This window comes from Ranitomeya variabilis, chromosome 1 (genome assembly GCF_051348905.1).
Source record: "Ranitomeya variabilis isolate aRanVar5 chromosome 1, aRanVar5.hap1, whole genome shotgun sequence".
NCBI lineage: Eukaryota > Metazoa > Chordata > Amphibia > Anura > Dendrobatidae > Ranitomeya > Ranitomeya variabilis.
This window is the reverse complement of record NC_135232.1, coordinates 26,415,296-26,438,561: the sequence shown is the minus strand read 5'-3', so window position 1 is coordinate 26,438,561 and position 23,266 is coordinate 26,415,296.

Genomic DNA, 23,266 nt, shown 5'->3' with positions numbered 1-23,266 from the left:
GGACACATACGGCAGCAGCGGCTCAGTATTGGGGTATCAGGTGCAGTAATAGGGACACATACGGCAGCAGCGGCTCAGTATTGGGGTATCAGGTGCAGTAATACGGACACATACGGCAGCAGCGGCTCAGTATTGGGGTATCAGGGGCAGTAATAGGGACACATACGGCAGCAGGGGCTCAGTATTGGGGTATCAGGGGCAGTAATAGGGATACATAAGGCAGCAGCGGCTCAGTATTGGGGTATCAGGGGCAGTAATAGGGACACATACGGCAGCAGCGGCTCAGTATTGGGGTATCAGGTGCAGTAATATGGACACATACGGCAGCAGAGGCTCAGTATTGGGGTATCAGGTGCAGTAATAGGGACACATACGGCAGCAGCGGCTCAGTATTGGGGTATCAGGTGCAGTAATAGGGACACATACGGCAGCAGAGGCTCAGTATTGGGGTATCAGGGGCAGTAATATGGACACATACGGCAGCAGTGGCTCAGTATTGGGGTGTCAGGTGCAGTAATAGGGACACATACGGCAGCAGAGGCTCAGTATTGGGGTATCAGGTGCAGTAATAGGGACACATACGGCAGCAGCGGCTCAGTATTGGGGTATCAGGTGCAGTAATACGGACACATACGGCAGCAGCGGCTCAGTATTGGGGTATCAGGGGCAGTAATAGGGACACATACGGCAGCAGGTGCTCAGTATTGGGGTATCAGGGGCAGTAATAGGGATACATAAGGCAGCAGCGGCTCAGTATTGGGGTATCAGGGGCAGTAATAAGGACACATACGGCAGCAGAGGCTCAGTATTTGGGTATCAGGTGCAGTAATAGGGACACATTTGGCAGCAGCGGCTCAGTATTGGGGTATCAGGAGCAGTAATAGGGACACATACGGCAGCAGCGGCTCAGTATTGGGGTATCAGGTGCAGTAATATGGACACATACGGCAGCAGAGGCTCAGTATTGGGGTATCAGGTGCAGTAATAGGGACACATACGGCAGCAGCGGCTCAGTATTGGGGTATCAGGTGCAGTAATAGGGACACATACGGCAGCAGAGGCTCAGTATTGGGGTATCAGGGGCAGTAATATGGACACATACGGCAGCAGTGGCTCAGTATTGGGGTGTCAGGTGCAGTAATAGGGACACATACGGCAGCAGCGGCTCAGTATTGGGGTATCAGGTGCAGTAATATGGACACATACGGCAGCAGAGGCTCAGTATTGGGGTATCAGGTGCAGTAATAGGGACACATACGGCAGCAGCGGCTCAGTATTGGGGTATCAGGTGCAGTAATAGGGACACATACGGCAGCAGAGGCTCAGTATTGGGGTATCAGGGGCAGTAATATGGACACATACGGCAGCAGTGGCTCAGTATTGGGGTATCAGGTGCAGTAATATGGACACATACGGCAGCAGCGGCTCAGTATTGAGGTATCAGGTGCAGTAATAGGGACACATACGGCAGCAGCGGCTCAGTATTGGGGTATCAGGTGCAGTAATAGGGACACATACGGCAGCAGCGGCTCAGTATTGGGGGATCAGGTACAGTAATAGGGTCACATACGGCAGCAGTGGTTCAGTATTGGGGTATCAGGTGCAGTAATAGGGTCACATACGGCAGCAGCGGCTCAGTATTGGGGTATCAGGTGCAGTAATAGGGACACATACGGCAGCAGCGGCTCAGTATTGGGCTATCAGGTGCAGTAATAGGGACACATACGGCAGCAGCGGCTCAGTATTGGGGTATCAGGTGCAGTAATAGGGACACATACGGCAGCAGCGGCTCAGTATTGGGGTATCAGGTGCAGTAATAGGGACACATATGGCAGCAGCGGCTCAGTATTGGGGTATCAGGGGCAGTAATAGGGACACATACGGCAGCAGCGGCTCAGTATTGGGGTATCAGGGGCAGTAATAGGGACACATACGGCAGCAGAGGCTCAGTATTGGGGTATCAGGTGCAGTAATAGGGACACATACGGCAGCAGCAGCTCAGTATTGGGGTATCAGGTGCAGTAATAGGGGCACATACGGCAGCAGCGGCTCAGTATTGGGGTATGAGGTGTAGTAATAGGGACACATACGGCAGCAGCGGCTCAGTATTGGGGTATCAGGTGCAGTAATAGGGACACATATGGCAGCAGCGGCTCAGTATTGGGGTATCAGGGGCAGTAATAGGGACACATACGGCAGCAGCGGCTCAGTATTGGGGTATCAGGTGCAGTAATAGGGACACATACGGCAGCAGCGGCTCAGTATTGGGCTATCAGGTGCAGTAATAGGGACACATACGGCAGCAGCGGCTCAGTATTGGGGTATCAGGTGCAGTAATAGGGACACATACGGCAGCAGCGGCTCAGTATTGGGGTATCAGGTGCAGTAATAGGGACACATACGGCAGCAGCGGCTCAGTATTGGGGTATCAGGTGCAGTAATAGGGACACATACGGCAGCAGCGGCTCAGTATTGGGGTATCAGGTGCAGTAATAGGGGCACATACGGCAGCAGCGGCTCAGTATTGGGGTATCAGGTGCAGTAATAGAGTCACATACGGCAGCAGCGGCTCAGTATTGGGGTATCAGGGGCAGTAATAGGGACACATACGGCAGCAGAGGCTCAGTATTGGGGTATCAGGTGCAGTAATAGGGGCACATACGGCAGCAGCGGCTCAGTATTGGGGTATCAGGTGCAGTAATAGAGTCACATACGGCAGCAGCGGCTCAGTATTGGGGTATCAGGGGCAGTAATAGGGACACATACGGCAGCAGAGGCTCAGTATTGGGGTATCAGGTGCAGTAATAGGGACACATACGGCAGCAGAGGCTCAGTATTGGGGTATCAGGTGCAGTAATAGGGACACATACGGCAGCAGCGGCTCAGTATTGGGGTATCAGGTGCAGTAATAGGGACACATACAGTAGCAGCGGCTCAGTATTGGGGTATCAGGGGCAGTAATAGGGACACATACGTCAGCAGCGGCTCAGTATTGGGGTATCAGGTGGAGTAATAAGGACACATACGGCAGCAGCGGCTCAGTATTGGGGTATCAGGGGCAGTAATAAGGACACATACGGCAGCAGCTGCTCAGTATTGGGGTATCAGGTGCAGTAATAGGGGCACATACGGCAGCAGCGGCTCAGTATTGGGGTATCAGGTGCAGTAATAGAGTCACATACGGCAGCAGCGGCTCAGTATTGGGGTATCAGGGGCAGTAATAGGGACACATACGGCAGCAGAGGCTCAGTATTGGGGTATCAGGTGCAGTAATAGGGACACATACGGCAGCAGAGGCTCAGTATTGGGGTATCAGGGGCAGTAATAGGGACACCTATGGCAGCAGCGGCTCAGTATTGGGGTATCAGGTGCAGTAATAGGGACACATACGGCAGCAGCGGCTCAGTATTGGGGTATCAGGTGCAGTAATAGGGACACATATGGCAGCAGCGGCTCAGTATTGGGGTATCAGGTGCAGTAATAGGGACACATACGGCAGCAGCGGCTCAGTATTGGGTATCAGGTGCAGTAATAGGGACACATATGGCAGCAGAGGCTCAGTATTGGGGTATCAGGGGCAGTAATAAGGACACATAGGGCAGCAGCGGCTCAGTATTGGGGTATCAGGTGCAGTAATAGGGACACATACGGCAGCAGCGGCTCAGTATTGGGGTATCAGGTGCAGTAATAGGGACACATACGGCAGCAGAGGCTCAGTATTGGGTATCAGGTGCAGTAATAGGGACACATATGGCAGCAGCGGCTCAGTATTGGGGTATCAGGTGCAGTAATAGGGACACATACGGCAGCAGCGGCTCAGTATTGGGGTATGAGGTGCAGTAATAGGGACACATACGGCAGCAGCGGCTCAGTATTGGGTATCAGGTGCAGTAATAGGGACACATATGGCAGCAGAGGCTCAGTATTGGGGTATCAGGGGCAGTAATAAGGACACATAGGGCAGCAGCGGCTCAGTATTGGGGTATCAGGTGTAGTAATAGGGACATATACGGCAGCAGCGGCTCAGTATTGGGGTATCAGGGGCAGTAATAGGGTCACATACGGCAGCAGCGGCTCGGTATTGGGGTATCAGGGGCAGTAATAGGGACACATACGGCAGCAGTGGCTCAGTATTGGGGTATCAGGTGCAGTAATAGGGACACATACGGCAGTAGCGGCTCAGTATTGGGGTATCATGGGCAGTAATAGGGACACATATGGCAGCAGCGGCTCAGTATTGGGGTATCAGGTGCAGTAATAGGGAAACATACGGCAGCAGCGGCTCAGTATTGGGGTATCAGGTGCAGTAATAGGGACACATATGGCAGCAGCGGCTCAGTATTGGGGTATCAGGTGCAGTAATAGGGAAACATATGGCAGCAGCGGCTCAGTATTGGGGTATCAGGTGCAGTAATAGGGACACATACGGCAGCAGAGGCTCAGTATTGGGGTATCAGGTGCAGTAATAGGGACACATACGGCAGCAGCGGCTCAGTATTGGGGTATCAGGTGCAGTAATAGGGACACATACGGCAGCAGCGGCTCAGTATTGGGGTATCAGGTGCAGTAATAGGGACATATACAGCAGCAGCGGCTCAGTATTGGGGTATCAGGTGCAGTAATAGGGACACATACAGCAGCAGCGGCTCAGTATTGGGGTATCAGGTGCAGTAATAGGGACACATACGGCAGCAGCGGCTCAGTATTGAGGTATCAGGTGCAGTAATAGGGACACATACGGCAGCAGCGGCTCAGTATTGGGCTATCAGGTGCAGTAATAGGGACACATACGGCAGCAGCGGCTCAGTATTGGGGTATCAGGGGCAGTAATAGGGACACATACGGCAGCAGCGGCTCAGTATTGGGGTATCAGGGGCAGTAATAGGGACACATACGGCAGCAGCGGCTCAGTATTGGAGTATCAGGTGCAGTAATAGGGACACATACGGCAGCGGCGGCTCAGTATTGGGGTATCAGGTGCAGTAATAGGGACACATACGGCAGCAGTGGCTCAGTATTGGGGTATCAGGTGCAGTAATAGGGACACATACGGCAGCAGTGGCTCAGTATTGGGGTATCAGGTGCAGTAATAGGGAAACATACGGCAGCAGTGGCTCAGTATTGGGGTATCAGGTGCAGTAATAGGGACACATACGGCAGCAGTGGCTCAGTATTGGGGTATCAGGTGCAGTATTAGGGACACATACGGCAGCAGCGGCTCAGTATTGGAGTATCAGGTGCAGTAATAGGGACATACGGCAGCAGTGGCGCTCAGTATTGGGGTATCAGGTGCAGTAATAGGGACACATACGGCAGCAGCGGCTCACTATTGGGGTATCAGGTGCAGTAATAGGGACACATACGGCAGCAGCGGCTCAGTATTGGGGTATCAGGTGCAGTAATAGGGACACATACGGCAGCAGCAGCTCAGTATTGGGGTATCAGGAGCAGTAATAGGGACACATACGGCAGCAGCAGCTCAGTATTGGGGTATCAGGTGCAGTAATAGGGTCACATACGGCAGCAGAGGCTCAGTATTGGGGTATCAGGTGCAGTAATAGGGACACATACGGCAGCAGCGGCTCAGTATTGGGGTATCATGGGCAGTAATAGGGACACATACGGCAGCAGAGGCTCAGTATTGGGGGTATCAGGGGCAGTAATAGGGTCACATACGGCAGCAGCGGCTCAGTATTGGGGTATCAGGTGCAGTAATAGGGACACATACGGCAGCAGCGGCTCAGTATTGGGGTATCAGGTGCAGTAATAGGGACACATACGGCAGCAGCGGCTCAGTATTGGGGTATCAGGGGCAGTAATAGGGACACATACGGCAGCAGCGGCTCAGTATTGGGGTATCAGGGGCAGTAATAGGGTCACATACGGCAGCAGAGGCTCAGTATTGGGGGTATCAGGGGCAGTAATAGGGTCACATACGGCAGCAGCGGCTCAGTATTGGGGTATCAGGGGCAGTAATAGGGTCACATACGGCAGCAGCGGCTCAGTATTGGGGTATCAGGGGCAGTAATAGGGACACATACGGCAGCAGCAGCTCAGTATTGGGGTATCAGGGGCAGTAATAGGGACACATACGGCAGCAACGGCTCAGTATTGGGGTATCAGGGGCAGTAATAGGGACACATACGGCAGCAGCGGCTCAGTATTGGAGTATCAGGTGCAGTAATAGGGACACATACGGCAGCAGCGGCTCAGTATTGGGGTATCAGGGGCAGTAATAGGGACACATACGGCAGCAGCGGCTCAGTATTGGGGTATCAGGGGCAGTAATAGGGACACATACGGCAGCAGCAGCTCAGTATTGGGGTATCAGGGGCAGTAATAGGGACACATACGGCAGCAGCGGCTCAGTATTGGGGTATCAGGGGCAGTAATAGGGACACATACGGCAGCAGCGGCTCAGTATTGGGATATCAGGGGCAGTAATAGGGAAACATACGGCAGCAGCGACTCAGTATTGGGGTATCAGGGGCAGTAATAGGGACACATATGGCAGCAGCGGCTCAGTATTGGAGTATCAGGTGCAGTAATAGGGACACATACGGCAGCAGCGGCTCAGTATTGGGGTATCAGGGGCAGTAATAGGGACACATACGGCAGCAGCGGCTCAGTATTGGGGTATCAGGGGCAGTAATAGGGACACATTCGGCAGCAGCGGCTCAATATTGGGGTATCAGGGGCAGTAATAGGGACACATACGGCAGCAGCAGCTCAGTATTGGGGTATCAGGTGCAGTAATAGGGACACATACGGCAGCAGAGGCTCAGTATTGGGGTATCAGGTGCAGTAATAGGGACACATACGGCAGCAGAGGCTCAGTATTGGGGTATCAGGTGCAGTAATAGGGACACATACGGCAGCAGCGGCTCAGTATTGGGGTATCAGGTGCAGTAATAGGGACACATACGGCAGCAGCGGCTCAGTATTGGGGTATCAGGTGCAGTAATAGGGACACATACGGCAGCAGCGGCTCAGTATTGGGGTATCAGGGGCAGCAATAGGGTCACATACGGCAGCAGCGGCTCAGTATTGGGGTATCAGGGGCAGTAATAGGGACACATACGGCAGCAGCGGCTCAGTATTGGGGTATCAGGGGCAGTAATAGGGACACATACGGCAGCAGCGGCTCAGTATTGGGGTATCAGGGGCAGTAATAGGGACACATATGACAGCAGAGGCTCAGTATTGGGGTATCAGGTGCAGTAATAGGGACACATACGGCAGCAGCGGCTCAGTATTGGGGTATCAGGTGCAGTAATAGGGACACATACGGCAGCAGCGGCTCAGTATTGGGGTATCAGGGGCAGTAATAGGGTCACATACGGCAGCAGCGGCTCAGTATTGGGGTATCAGGGGCAGTAATAGGGACACATACGGCAGCAGCGGCTCAGTATTGGGGTATCAGGGGCAGTAATAGGGACACATACGGCAGCAGCGGCTCAGTATTGGAGTATCAGGTGCAGTAATAGGGACACATACGGCAGCAGTGGCTCAGTATTGGGGTATCAGGTGCAGTAATAAGGACACATACGGCAGCAGCGGCTCAGTATTGGGCTATCAGGTGCAGTAATAGGGACACATACGGCAGCAGCGGCTCAGTATTGGGGTATCAGGTGCAGTAATAGGGACACATACGGCAGCAGCGGCTCAGTATTGGGGTATCAGGTGCAGTAATAGGGACACATACGGCAGCAGAGGCTCAGTATTGGGGTATCAGGTGCAGTAATAGGGACACATACGGCAGCAGCGGCTCAGTATTGGGGTATCAGGTGCAGTAATAGGGACACATACGGCAGCAGCGGCTCAGTATTGGGGTATCAGGTGCAGTAATAGGGACACATACGGCAGCAGCGGCTCAGTATTGGGGTATCAGGTGCAGTAATAGGGACACATACGGCAGCAGCGGCTCAGTATTGGAGTATCAGGTGCAGTAATAGGGACACATACGGCAGCAGCGGCTCAGTATTGGGGTATCAGGTGCAGTAATAGGGACACATACGGCAGCAGCGGCTCAGTATTGGGGTATCAGGTGCAGTAATAGGGACACATACGGCAGCAGCGGCTCAGTATTGGGGTATCAGGTGCAGTAATAGGGACACATACGGCAGCAGAGGCTCAGTATTGGGGTATCAGGTGCAGTAATAGGGACACATACGGCAGCAGCAGCTCAGTATTGGGGTATCAGGGGCAGTAATAGGGACACATTCGGCAGCAGCGGCTCAGTATTGGGGTATCAGGGGCAGTAATAGGGACACATACGGCAGCAGCGGCTCAGTATTGGGGTATCAGGGGCAGTAATAAGGACACATTCGGCAGCAGCGGCTCAATATTGGGGTATCAGGGGCAGTAATAGGGACACATACGGCAGCAGCGGCTCAGTATTGGGGTATCAGGTGCAGTAATAGGGACACATACGGCAGCAGAGGCTCAGTATTGGGGTATCAGGTGCAGTAATAGGGACACATACGGCAGCAGCGGCTCAGTATTGGGGTATCAGGGGCAGTAATAGGGACACATACGGCAGCAGCGGCTCAGTATTGGGGTATCAGGTGCAGTAATAGGGACACATACGGCAGCAGAGGCTCAGTATTGGGGTATCAGGTGCAGTAATAGGGACACATACGGCAGCAGCGGCTCAGTATTGGGGTATCAGGGGCAGTAATAGGGACACATACGGCAGCAGCGGCTCAGTATTGGGGTATCAGGTGCAGTAATAGGGACACATACGGCAGCAGCGGCTCAGTATTGGGGTATCAGGTGCAGTAATAGGGACACATTCGGCAGCAGTGGCTCAGTATTGGGGTATCAGGTGCAGTAATAGGGACACATACGGCAGCAGAGGCTCAGTATTGGGGTATCAGGTGCAGTAATAGGGACACATACGGCAGCAGCGGCTCAGTATTAGGGTATCAGGTGCAGTAATAGGGACACATACGGCAGCAGTGGCTCAGTATTGGGGTATCAGGTGCAGTAATAGGGACACATACGGCAGCAGCGGCTCAGTATTGGGGTATCAGGTGCAGTAATAGGGACACATACGGCAGCAGAGGCTCAGTATTGGGGTATCAGGGGCAGTAATAGGGACACATACGGCAGCAGCGGCTCAGTATTGGGGTATCATGGGCAGTAATAAGGACACATATGGCAGCAGCGGCTCAGTATTGGGGTATCAGGTGCAGTAATAGGGACACATACGGCAGCAGCGGCTCAGTATTGGGGTATCAGGGGCAGTAATAGGGACACATATGGCAGCAGCGGCTCAGTATTGGGGTATCAGGTGCAGTAATAGGGACACATATGGCAGCAGCGGCTCAGTATTGGGGTATCAGGTGCAGTAATAGGGACACATACGGCAGCAGCGGCTCAGTATTGGGGTATCAGGTGCAGTAATAGGGACACATACGGCAGCAGAGGCTCAGTATTGGGGTATCAGGGGCAGTAATAGGGACACATACGGCAGCAGTGGCTCAGTATTGGGGTATCAGGTGCAGTAATAGGGGCACATACGGCAGCAGCGGCTCAGTATTGGGGTATCAGGTGCAGTAATAGGGACACATATGGCAGCAGCGGCTCAGTATTGGGGTATCAGGTGCAGTAATAGGGACACATACGGCAGCAGCGGCTCAGTATTGGGGTATCAGGTGCAGTAATAGGGACACATATGGCAGCAGCGGCTCAGTATTGGGGTATCAGGTGCAGTAATAGGGACACATACGGCAGCAGTGGCTCAGTATTGGGGTATCAGGTGCAGTAATAGGGACACATACGGCAGCAGCGGTTCAGTATTGGGGTATCAGGTGCAGTAATAGGGACACATATGGCAGCAGCGGCTCAGTATTGGGGTATCAGGTGCAGTAATAGGGACACATACGGCAGCAGCGGCTCAGTATTGGGGTATCAGGGGCAGTAATAGGGACACATACGGCAGCAGCGGCTCAGTATTGGGGTATCAGGTGCAGTAATAGGGACACATACGGCAGCAGTGGCTCAGTATTGGGGTATCAGGTGCAGTAATAGGGACACATACGGCAGCAGCGGCTCAGTATTGGGGTATCAGGTGCAGTAATAGGGACACATACGGCAGCAGAGGCTCAGTATTGGGGTATCAGGTGCAGTAATAGGGACACATACGGCAGCAGCGGCTCAGTATTGGGGTATCAGGGGCAGTAATAGGGACACATACGGCAGCAGCGGCTCAGTATTGGGGTATCAGGGGCAGTAATAGGGACACATACGGCAGCAGAGGCTCAGTATTGGGGTATCAGGTGCAGTAATAGGGTCACATACGGCAGCAGCGGCTCAGTATTGGGGTATCAGGTGCAGTAATAGGGACACATTCGGCAGCAGCGGCTCAATATTGGGGTATCAGGGGCAGTAATAGGGACACATATGGCAGCAGCGGCTCAGTATTGGGGTATCAGGTGCAGTAATAGGGACACATACGGCAGCAGCGGCTCAATATTGGGGTATCAGGGGCAGTAATAGGGACACATATGGCAGCAGCGGCTCAGTATTGGGGTATCAGCAGGATGAGGAGTTTGTGCAGGTTGGGAATAGATGGTGATGTGATGGGGCTGGAATATGAGAAGTGAAATGTGTCTTTGTTGTTTTCTCTGCAGACGAGTCCTGGCTGGAAGAAGTTGTCATGTCGGTCTGGGCCAGATGGAAAAGACGGGAAAAGTGAACGATTCCATCAGAGAACGTCAGCGGTAAGTCTTTATCTGTAACTGTGCTGTGATCTGTTATATGTTCTGTAGGGCTGGTATCTACCACTGACCATATGGCGGTAATATCCATGTTGGTCTTTGTATGTTCTGGGATGCTGCACACCAGCACATTCCTGCAGTGCTGTTACCTCGGACTCCATGATGGACACTGTATCTATAGAGAAATAAGAGGCTTCTCACAGCCCTTTTAACCCTTTCCCTCCAAGGCAATTTTTAAGTTTTGCTTTTTTTTTTCCCTTCTGCCATCTTCTAGGATTCTGCTTTTAAATTTGTCCATTCAAACAGCCGTACGAGGATTTGTATTTTTTTGTAGGACGAGTTGTAGGTTTCAATGGCAGCAGCCACTTTATTATATTTTGTAATGCACTGATAGGGGGGGGGGCATTGTAAGTGCAGTGAAATGGTGGGAAAAAAATGCAATTTGGCCAATAATTCCTTGTTTTTTGCCGAGTTCATTGTGAGTAAGAACGTCGCGATTCAGGTCAGGAGATAGCGGAGATAGCAGACATTTATAGTTATTTTTATTTATTTTTTATTATATATATTTTACGGGTTAGAAAAAAATTAGAATTTTGATAGATTAGATTTTCATGGACACAACGATATGAAATATGTTTTTGTTTTTATTTCTGTAAAGTGGATGATTTAAACTTTTTAATATTTAGATTTATTTTATTTTTTTAAAATGTCTTTATGAATTTTTTTTTTTTTCAAATTTGTCCCTCTACAGGACATGACCCCACAATTTGCAACATGTTAAAAGCATAATTCCCAGAAAAGAAACAGTGATAAACCAAGTGCTCCGAGTCAAATGTTGGCCAGTGGCCACGCCTCTAGTCACGCCCCAAGCCACACCCATTTAGAATTTGTCGCTACCCTGGCAGGAGATGTCAGAGGGTTGACGAGTATTGTATTTTTGCTGCATTTTTTATGCCTTTTTGCCCCTTATTTGATGCATTTTTGCTGCAGATGTGAAGCCGCATTTTAATGCATTTTGCAATGTGTTGTTGTTCATTAGGCATGGTGCCTGTTGCTAGGTAAAATCCTAACAGGATGGTACAATCTGTGTATTGTCACCTACTGGATGGGATGCTGTTGCTAGGTAACATCGTAACATAACACCATAACTCAGGTGTTTTCACATGCTATAGTCGGTGCCTGTTGCTAGGTAACATCCTTACAGAGTAGCAGAGCTCAGGTGTTGCCACCTACTGGATGGGATGCTGTTGCTAGGTAACATCTTAACATAACATCATAACTTAGGTGTTTTCACGCGCTCTAGTCGGTGCCTGTTGCTAGGTAACATCCTTTCGGTTAGCAGAGCTATGGTGTCACCTACTGAATGGGATGCTGTTGCTAGGTAACGTCTTAATATAACATGGTAACTCAGGTGTTTTCACGCGCTATAGCCGGTGCCTGTTGCTAGGTAACATTCTAACAGAGTACCAGAGCCCAAGTGTTGTCACCTACTGGATGGGATGCTGTTGCTAGGTAACGTCTTAACATAACATGGTAACTCAGGTGTTTTTACGCGCTATAGCCGGTGCCTTTAGCTAGGTAGCATCCTAACAGAGCCCAAGTGTTGTAACCTACTGGATGGGATGCTGTTGCTAGGTAACATCTTAACATAACACCGTAACTCACCTATAGCCGCTTCTTGTTGCTAGGTAACATCCTAACAGAGTAGCAGAGCCCAGGTGTTGTCATCTACTGGATGGGATGTTGTAACTAAGTGACGTCTTAACACAACACCGTAACGCAGGTGTTTTCGGCGCTATAGCCGCTGCCTGTTTCTAGGTAGCATCCTAACAGAGCCCAAGTGTTGTCACCTACTGGATGGGATGCTGTTGCTAGGCGACGTCTTAACATAACAACGTAACTCAGGTGTTTTCCGCACTATAGCAACTGCCTGTTGCTAGGTAGCATCCTAACAGAGTCCAAGTGTTGTCACCTACTGCATGGGATGCTGTTGCTAGGTGACGTCTTAACACAACACCGTAACTCAGGTGGTTTTCATGCTCGGTGCCTGTTGCTAGGTAACATCCTAACAGGATATCAGAATCCGGATGTAGTCCCCTACTAGATGGAATACTGTTGCTAGGCAACCACCCGTTTGCACACTGACTCTCATGCTCTGTATGAGTGACTACTGCATGACCTGAGATCCCAGTTGTCAGAATATACTGTAACATGGCCGTCAGGGTGACCCCGGGCTCTGGATGGGGGTCACCTCAGCAGAGTTTTCAGCGTGATTATCTCTGACAGATGAAGCTGGAGATATTCATTAGGACATCGCTTACAAACAGAAATGGGCTTGTCACATGATGGCGGCGTGTACTGTGAGGACCGGACCAATTCCTGCCCATTGTCCCCGATTTCCTGTTCTAGAGGAAATGGATTCCTGAGAGCGAGAGAATGTAGCTGCCGTCAGGAATGTGCGGAATCATCAACATCTCCCATGTCGGATTATTTAAAGGGGAGTCCGTCCATCACCTGTTATGTGTATGGCACCAATAACCAGACCCGCAGTCACGGTGTATTAGATATCCAATATAAGAAATCTCCGAGCAGTGTCAAAGGGCTAAAATCAGTCTATAGAAGCCCAATCCGCAAGCTCAGATCACAGATATCACCAACGTCCTTATCACAACTCCTTATGCCAGGATTTTCACCTTAAAGGGGATGTGTGACTGGATTTTTTAATTTAACCCGAGCACCTCATATATTTTCTGCTGCTCCACTGATTCCGGATCAGTTTTTCTTTTTCTTCTGGGTCCCTCCATTCCAAAGTTATACCCCGAGAAACAAAGAAGTAAATTTTACCTTCAATCAACTGGGCGTGTAACATAGAACTTCTTTGTGGGCGTTTGCTTTGTCTCCTCACTCTGGCCAATCAAAACACAGCCACGCCCACAGAGAAGTTCTGTGATATTTGACTTCTTTATTTACGGGGGGCATAACTTTGGAATGGAAGGGCGCAGAAGAAAAAGAAAAACTGTTCCAGAATCAGTGGAACAGCGGCAATTTGGGGAGGTACTCCATTTCAATTAAAAAGTCTATTGAAATTTACCCTTTAAATCTGATACTCTGATAAACTCTTTGACCAGAGGAGTTTTGGATTGTTTAGTAAAATTACAAAAGGAAATAAGGATGGCGCAGGATGCCTAAGTCAAAACTGGCTGGGGGTAATTATTATTACTGAGCCACCTGACTATCATACAAAATGCAGGATATCTAATACCAGAACTGGTGGGTTCAGATAGACATGTGCATTTAGAAAAGATCATAAAGATAGGATTGGCAGGAGTTTGACACCTGGTGTAGTCACTGATCAGCTGGTTGTTCCTTCCTGGCATAGACCTCTCTGCACAGTTGGCATAATTGCCATCCAGGTAGAAGCATTTTCTAGTTAACCCACAAGGGGGCAGCAGAGCTCAAATAGACATATACAATCCACAGCCAGCAACAGTTATGCTGATATTAAACCTCCAGGGGGCGACAGAGACCAACTCAATGATAATATATAAAGGAAAGAGACATGGGAGGAAAAAGGAAAAAACAGAAAAGCAGAAAAAATCAGACCTCCACACAGTAGAGAGTTATTAGATGCAAATAGACTAATATATATATATATATATATATATATATATATATATATATATATATATATATATATATATATATATATACATATATATATATATATATATATATATATATATATATATATATATATATATATCCAGTCTTCACTCCAGTCTTCACAATACAGGATAGCACAGCCCTTCTTGAATTTCTGTACAATAACCTCTGCGCAGATCACAGAGCATGGCCCCACAATGGAAGACTGCAAGTGGTCACAGCTCAACTCCTGCCCCTCCCTGCACACTGACCTCTGCACAGTCCACAGGACATGCCCACGGCACACTCCCATAGAAGATAATAAGTAATGCCAGCTCACCTCCTCCAGCTCCCTCCACGATTACCCCTGCCCGGATCACATGAAATGCCCTCCATAACACATTAATAAAAGATACAAGGTCACAGCGCACCTCCTCCTCCTCCCTACGCAATGACCTCTGCACTATGGCATGCCCACCACACGCATGAGCCATCTCCAGTGACAGGTTCCCATTTCTATGTGACTGCAGTAAAACACATTTCCACACGCCATCAATTGGAGAAAATGATAAATGTTCTAGGACTGGACATTTATCACAATGAATGAGATATGACCATGCGAATTGTGGTATGATGGTGCCACCTAGTGTCTGTAACTGGAATAACCCACCATGCAATATAACTAAGCACAGAGGGAGAGTCAGGTGGCTGCTGCTGCTGAAGCCTGTGGTTTTCTCCTACTCCTAATGGGGACCACAGGGATCTGTACTGGGAGCAGTGGGGACCACAGGGATCTGTACTGGGAGCAGTGGGGACCACAGGGATCTGTACTGGGAGCAGTGGGGACCACAGGGATCTGTACTGGGAGCAGTGGGGACCACATGGATCCGATCCTTTTTAACCTCTTTATTAATGACCTTGTGGTTGGGATTGAGGGTAAATTATTCTTTGCTGGCGACCCAAAACTATGTAGGTACTAATATCTGACCCTGACATTACAATATTACAGAACGACCTGGATGAGACGTCTGATGGGCAAACACGGCAAATTAAATTTAATGTGGATAATGTAGAGTAATCACCGAGGACGGAGTAATCCTATAGCTGCATATACATTAGATGGGAGAATACTCAGGACCACAGAACAGGAGAAGGACGGGGGATTCTGGTTACAAGTAAGTTGAGCAGCAGCACTCAATGTCAGGCAGCAGCCGCAAAAGCAGACAGGATTTTAGGATGTATAAAAAGAGATAAAATCCCACAATCCCAACGTATTGTTACCCATTTATAAATCACTGGTGGGGCCGCATCTAGAATATGGGATTTAGTTTTTGGCTCCACATTTAAAAAGGATATTCAGACATTAGAGTCAGTTCAAAGGCAACAACCCGATTATTACAAGGGATGGAGGCCTCTCATATATTACACAGGATGGAGGCCTCTCCTATATTACACAGGATGGAGGCCTCTCCTATATTACACAGGATGGAGGCCTCTCCTATATTACACAGGATGGAGGCCTCTCCTATATTACACAGGATGGAGGCCTCTCCTATATTACACAGGATGGAGGCCTCTCCTATATTACACGGGATGGAGGCCTCTCCTATATTACACAGAATAGAGGCCTCTCCTATATTACACAGGATGGAGGCCTCTCCTATATTACACAGGATGGAGGTCTCTCCTATATTACATGGGATGGAGGCCTCTCCTATATTACACAGGATGGAGGCCTCTCCTATATTACACGGGATGGAGGCCTCTCCTATATTACACGGGATGGAGGCCTCTCCTATATTACACAGAATGGAGGCCTCTCCTATATTACACAGGATGGACGCCTCTCCTATATTACACAGGATGGAGGCCTCTCCTATATTACACAGGATGGAGGCCTCTCCTATATTACACAGGATGGAGGCCTCTCCTATATTACACAGGATGGAGGCCTCTCCTATATTACACAGGATGGAGGCCTCTCCTATATTACACAGGATAGAGGCCTCTCCTATATTACACAGAATGGAGGCCTCTCCTATATTACACAGGATGGAGGCCTCTCATATATTACACAGGATGGAGGTCTCTCCTATATTACACAGGATGGAGGTCTCTCCTATATCACACAGGATGGAGACCTCTCCTATATCACACAGGATGGAGGCCTCTCCTATATCACACAGGATGGAGGCCTCTCCTATATCACACAGGATGGAAGCCTCTCCTATATTATACAGGATGGAAGCTTCTCCTATATTACACAGGATGGAGGTCTCTCCTATATCACACAGGATGGAGGCCTCTCCAATATCACACAGGATGGAGACCTCTCCTATATCACACAGGATGGAGGCCTCTCCTATATTACACAGGATGGAGGCCTCTCCAATATCACACAGGATGGAGGCCTCTCCTATATCACACAGGATGGAGGCCTCTCCTATATCACACAGGATGGAGGCCTCTCCTATATTACACAGAATGGAGGCCTCTCCTATATTACACAGGATGGAGGCCTCTCCTATATTACACAGGATGGAGGCCTCTCCTATATTACACAGGATGGAGGCCTCTCCTATATTACACAGAATGGAGGCCTCTCCTATATTACACAGGATGGAGGCCTCTCCTATATTACACAGGATGGAGGCCTCTCCTATATCACACAGGATGGAAGCCTCTCCTATATTATACAGGATGGAAGCTTCTCCTATATTACACAGGATGGAGGTCTCTCCTATATCACACAGGATGGAGGCCTCTCCAATATCACACAGGATGGAGGCCTCTCCTATATCACACAGGATGGAGGCCTCTCCTATATTACACAGAATGGAGGCCTCTCCTATATTACACAGGATGGAAGCCTCTCCTATATCACACAGGATGGAAGCCTCTCCTATATTACACAGGATGGAAGCTTCTCCTATATTACACAGGATGGAGGTCTCTCCTATATCACACAGGATGGAGGCCTCTCCTATATTACACAGGATGGAGGCCTCTCCTATATTACACAGGATGGAGGTCTCTCCTATATCACACAGGATGGAGGCCTCTCCTATATTACACAGGATGGAGGCCTCTCCTATATCACACAGGATGGAGGTCTCTCCTATAGCACACAGGATGGAGGTCTCTCCTATATTACACAGGATGGAGGTCTCTCCTATATTACACAGGATGGAGGCCTCTCCTATATTACACAGGACGGAGGCCTCTCCTATGTTACACAGAATGGAGGCCTCTCCTATATTACACAGGATGGAGGCCTCTCCTATATCACACAGGATGGAGGCCTCTCCTATATTACACAGGATGGAGGCCTCTCCAATATCACACAGGATGGAGGCCTCTCCTATATTACACAGGATGGAGGCCTCTCCTATATTACACAGGATGGAGGCCTCTCCTATATTACACAGGATGGAGGCCTCTCCAATATCACACAGGATGGAGGCCTCTCCTATATTACACAGGATGGAGGCCTCTTCTATATTACACAGGATGGAGGCCTCTCCTATATTACACAGGATGGAGGCCTCTCCTATATTACACAGGATGGAGGCCTCTCCTATATCACACAGGATGGAGGCCTCTCCTATATTACACAGGATGGAGACCTCTCTTATATTACACAGGATGGAGGCCTCTCCTATATTACACAGGATGGAGGCCTCTCCTATATTACACAGGATGGAGGCCTCTCCTATATTACACGGGATGGAGGCCTCTCCTATATTACACGGGATGGAGGCCTCTCCTATATTACACAGGATGGAGGCCTCTCCTATATCACACAGGATGGAGGCCTCTCCTATATCACACAGGATGGAAGCCTCTCCTATATTACACAGGATGGAGGCCTCTTCTATATTACACAGGATGGAGGCCTCTCCTATATTACACAGGATGGAGGCCTCTCCTATATTACACAGGATGGAGGCCTCTCCTATATTACACAGGATGGAGACCTCTCTTATACCTACAGTCACGGAGTGAATCGTGACATCTCTCTTGGTATTGCTGGATCAGCTGCAGACGTCGGTCCAGGTCATCTGCGGAGCATTGTTGCAGAGCCAGCTGCAGGAGGAGGTCTGCGCCCCCTTGGTTGCCAGTAGGGCCCGTATTCAGGGGTTGGACCTCTGCGGCAGCACCATGCTCGCTTGTGCCAGCTTCTGCGGCCTCTGGGCTCTGTGAGTGGTCTAGAGCGGCTTCCCATTGCATCAGGGCTGCGACCAGTTCGCTTTTGCTTTTGCTTGCATAGTCAATGTGCTGTGACTTGCATAAGGCAACAAGGGTGTCTCTGGTCTGCTGTTCATAAAAGGCTTCTCCCAGCCCAACCATGGTTGCCAAATAAAAGAGAGAATAGAAAAACGAAGAGAAAGGGAGGGGATAATTACCAGTACACAATTGTCTCACAACTAATAAACACTGAGTTCGTTCTCCAAACTTATTTGCGCAGAGTTCTCGCAAGAACTTTCTGCAAGTTTTTAGTGAGAGGAATGATTGCTCAAACCAAATCACTAATGCTCTAATATCCCACCGCCTTGTCACCAATTGTCAAGATCCCTCAGCCGCTGCCCACAATATGTCATGGATTGGGGTGACTTTAGACCAGCAGACGGCTATCACATGTGCAGGGGGCTTATCTTAGTTATCCCTCCACTGCCACAATGTGATGAAAAAAAAACACACACGAGGCTATTGACCTCTTGTTTCCAGCAGGGGCTTATTTTAGGTATCCCACTGCTCTTCAGTATACCATGAACTGCAGGGATTTGTGTATATCCCGCTTACAGTTCCACTTAAACCTTGCAGCTCTCTGGCGCCCCCCTTACTGTCAGGTCAGATTAGGTACTGCACCTAGGGTGATTAGTCGCCAGAAACGCTGCCTGCTATGTACTGGCTATTGGGTGCACTGCAGCGACGCGATAACTACTCCCACTCAGGCAGGAACAATAATTATCAAGCCGCAGTCGCTACAGTGACCCCCAAAAGCCGGCACACGGTCGCTGCCACCAGCTCCAATTGAACGGGTCTGGAGCCAACCCCAAAACAGTAGCGTAATTCCCTTCAGAGACAGGGTACGGTTTAGGGCAGGAAGAACGAACTAGTATTAAATATTATACCCCATAAATGATTTTTAGGCAGTGTTTATAAAATATTTTACAAAGATGTTACAAATGAGACAATTGCAAATATGTACAAGGTAATTATAAAAATAAAAGGATTAAATGAAGAAAAGGTAACACTCACATATTCTCAGATCATTGCATTGCAGGCAACAGGCTATGATAGCTTTCCATCTATCCCAGTGCATTTGCACTCGCAGTCTGGTCGCTTCAGGTAAAAACTCACAACTCCCCCCCTGGAAGCCTGCCAGCAACTTTATAACCTACAGCCTGTGACCTCACAGAAAGGGCTGGTTTTTCCAACCCCTCCTACTTCTTCAGTATTACTCACTGGGCATTAAATATATCTGATGCCCGTAACTTCGCTACAGAACATAAAATAATCGCACCATACCCATCATTCATCTCGTAGTATCGTGGGCATTCCGATGAGATCAAATAGGTCCTATTTGTCACGCACACTGACAGAGAAATCCCTACCTCTGTACCAGATGGAGTTAAAAGCTCATGTTTAGAGTGATGAGTAGCTCCTTCGATGGAGATTACAAATATATGTTTTCGTGGTCTTAACTTAAACGAGTTGCCTAATATCTTCCAAAAACAGAACAAAAGACTTTCATATTCTGGAAGGTTCTAATCTAGTTAAAGCTGGGCACTTTCCACCACAGGAAATACTGGTCGTAAATGCCTTTCGTCAATAAAACTCTCTTCCCCATCTACATTGGCAAGCAAGCTCAACTCTGAAGTAAAAGAGAAGGGGGGTTTCTTAGCCCACATCCTGGGCTGACAAGAGAAACTAACTTATGATATTTCATACCATATCGTGACACCTACCCATGCTGACAATGTGGGTAGAACCAAGAGTGCACCTTGAAGCTGCCAACTATTTACAAGAAAGTTTGTGGACCATTCACTGTCCATGACCTCAGTGTCTTTTCAATAAATGAACTTTTAATGCAGAAACCTTGCCAGGTTAACTTTTAACTTTCAAACTTCAACAATTCTAACATTCAGCAGCCAATGGAACATTTAGGAACTGTCTAATTCCTTTGCCAGGGTAGCTCCTGGTAACTGCTACTCCCTGACCGGGAAAATTCTGGATCAACGTTCCACTGGGACGGCATGCCAGGGCCTGCTTGCTGAGAATCCCATCAGGTCAGTTTTAGGGTGCCTCCAGCGTATAGTCTATCTTTGTCTGCACGCTTTCAGGGGTGAGGGTTCAGGTACCATTGGGTCAGTAAGCTTATCCCCCAGATCTGTCATGCGGTCCCAGATTACTGTAATTGCTACCTGGCCAGGGGCTAGGATTGGCGGGGGTTCTAGGGGTCCCACCAGGGTTTCCTCAGCTACTGGGGCAGTTTGCATACCTGTCTTTCTGGTGACGGTGTCCGTCTCCGCCTCCGCTGGGGTCAGGTGCGCTGGTTGCCGGGCCTGGTGCTGCGGTGTTGTCATCTCCTTTTGCAGCATCTTGCTTTCCGGCTCTGCTGGGGTTAAAGGTGCGGCTCTGGATCTTTCATTGGCGCCGCCATCTTTTTCAGCAGTGTCGCTCTTTCTGGCTCCGCTTGGGTTGTGAGGGCTGGTGGTAAGTTCCGTTGCTTTGCGGTCATCATCCTTTTGATCAGGGACTCCTTCCATGCGGCCACCGCTGTCATCTGGGTCCTCAGGAGTCGTCGGGCCAGCTCCTCTATCTCTGTGCCGAGGAGCTCTGGATCCAAAGTGGCCATCAGGTTCGGGGTTTCTTCTGGCTGACCGGGGACATCCTCTCTGGTGTCGGCAGGTCCCAGCATCTCTCCACTGCTGTCCGCCATTGCTTTCACCGGGTGGCGTGCAGCCATACTGCGGCCACGCCTTCCCGCATCTTCCTTCTTTTCACGTCGTGAGCCATCTCTGCTCCAGTTTCCCGCCGGCCATCTCAGGGGGCAGATCTGTGCTCCTGAAGGACATGTTTTGGTAGCATTAAAGTCTCTGTAGGGGATGGATCCAGCTTTCGCGCTGGTTCTTGAGCTCCACCCATGGCAACACATCATCCTCGTTCTCTATCCACCTCGTGGTGCAATAATGGTGGCCAGTAAACAATTTCACACAGTCCATTACAGTCCATGGCGCACAGGATCCATTTCAATGGGTTGGTCCATCTTGTTCGTGATGCCAAAAGTGGAACGCCCGCCAAGGCCGTGGGGTACTCGGTACTGGATCCAGTACTTAAGGGGATGTGTCATGGTGGCAGCGACCCGATCCGTGGCCCTGGGCACCCATGTTAAAGGGAATATTCTTAAAGGGGTTTTGACTAAAGTTTGTGTTTGTGACGCCACTTGTGGTATTCGGTCAGTGAGGACCGACGCTGCTTAAAGGGGTCCTCTGGGGTGATGTAATGGCAGCAAAGATGGTATAACTTCCCACAGGTGAAGTAGGTCCCCAGGGCTCCCGGTGTATAGATGAGGATGGTGAGTGGTGCAGTAAAGAATGGAGGACACAGGGTTGCAGTCTCTTTACCTGGTTTACTGGAGACTTCAGGAATCCACAGTCCAGGGCACCAGATCACAGGTACAGGCAGGGTCCGGCCAGCTTGGAAGCAAGTTCAGAGTTCCCTTTACCAGGTGGAGATGAAAGTCTTCTTACCAGCGCTTTGGTGTAGTCCCTTGCTTCCAGTGGCTTCTTTCAAGGTCCTCACAGTTCTCTCTGTCCTCCATAAAGGTGTGACACTAACACGTATGACAGGTGGCTCGAGCCTTTTTACAGGGTCTCTATCATGACCCGGGCTCTATATGCCACTGTGTCTCTTGGGTGTTAGGGCGGACAGGTGACGTGTAGTCCAGCTGTCCTGCCAGTTTCTGCTGTAAGTCTTGGAGTCCCTGACAACCTCGGTCTTCTGGCTACCGGAATCTGCACTCTGTAGGGAGGTAGCTCAGTCGCAGCTGTCCTCCCCAGTTGTCACTCTCCTGTGCTTCGCTCTCCTGCACGCTCACTACAAATCTGTTCTTCCTTCTGTATTCTCTCAATCCTGGAGCTGCAGCACCTCTGGCTGCATGGCCCCTCACACGTCTCAGACTGCTCCAGTCTGCTGTCTGGCGCTAACTAACTGAAACGTTCCCTCCGGACCAGAATATATATATATATATATATATATATATATATATATATATATATAAGCCACCCACAAGCCGGATCAGAGCTCCCCCTTCTGGCCTGGAGTGTGAACATGTTGTGTGCTTTGTGTTTACCTGATGAAAGAGATCTTCCTTCGCTTCCAAGCATGACATCACTCTCCTCGTGAGGAAAGCAATGCCACAGTAACAACCAGGACCCTGGGGTGCTACACTTACACACCATGTCACCAAACAGCACAGTGAGGATCTGTAGCCCTATATACAGGCCCAATCACTGATTCCAAGATTGTAGACACCTGTGATGCTAGTTAGTGGACACACCGCGATTTATCATGTCCCTTTTGTCACATTATTTTCTGGGGTGCCATCATTTCTGTCCAGGCCGATTTCATGAGTTTTATTTTTTTTTTTATTCTGTGGAAGCATGGTTGAAGAGCAATGTCTGAATTTCATCTGTTCATTTTCATAGATCTTTTATTTATTACTACTTTTGTCAGATTCAAGTTATTTCTGTGACCACGATGGGTTTTTCTGTCATTAAACCAACAATTTTGACCACGTGTGTATATTATTACTGTCCCTAATTTAGTCCTATCAACTAATCTAAATTATTTATTTTTATTCTTGTTTCACAAAAAAAAACAACAACCGGATG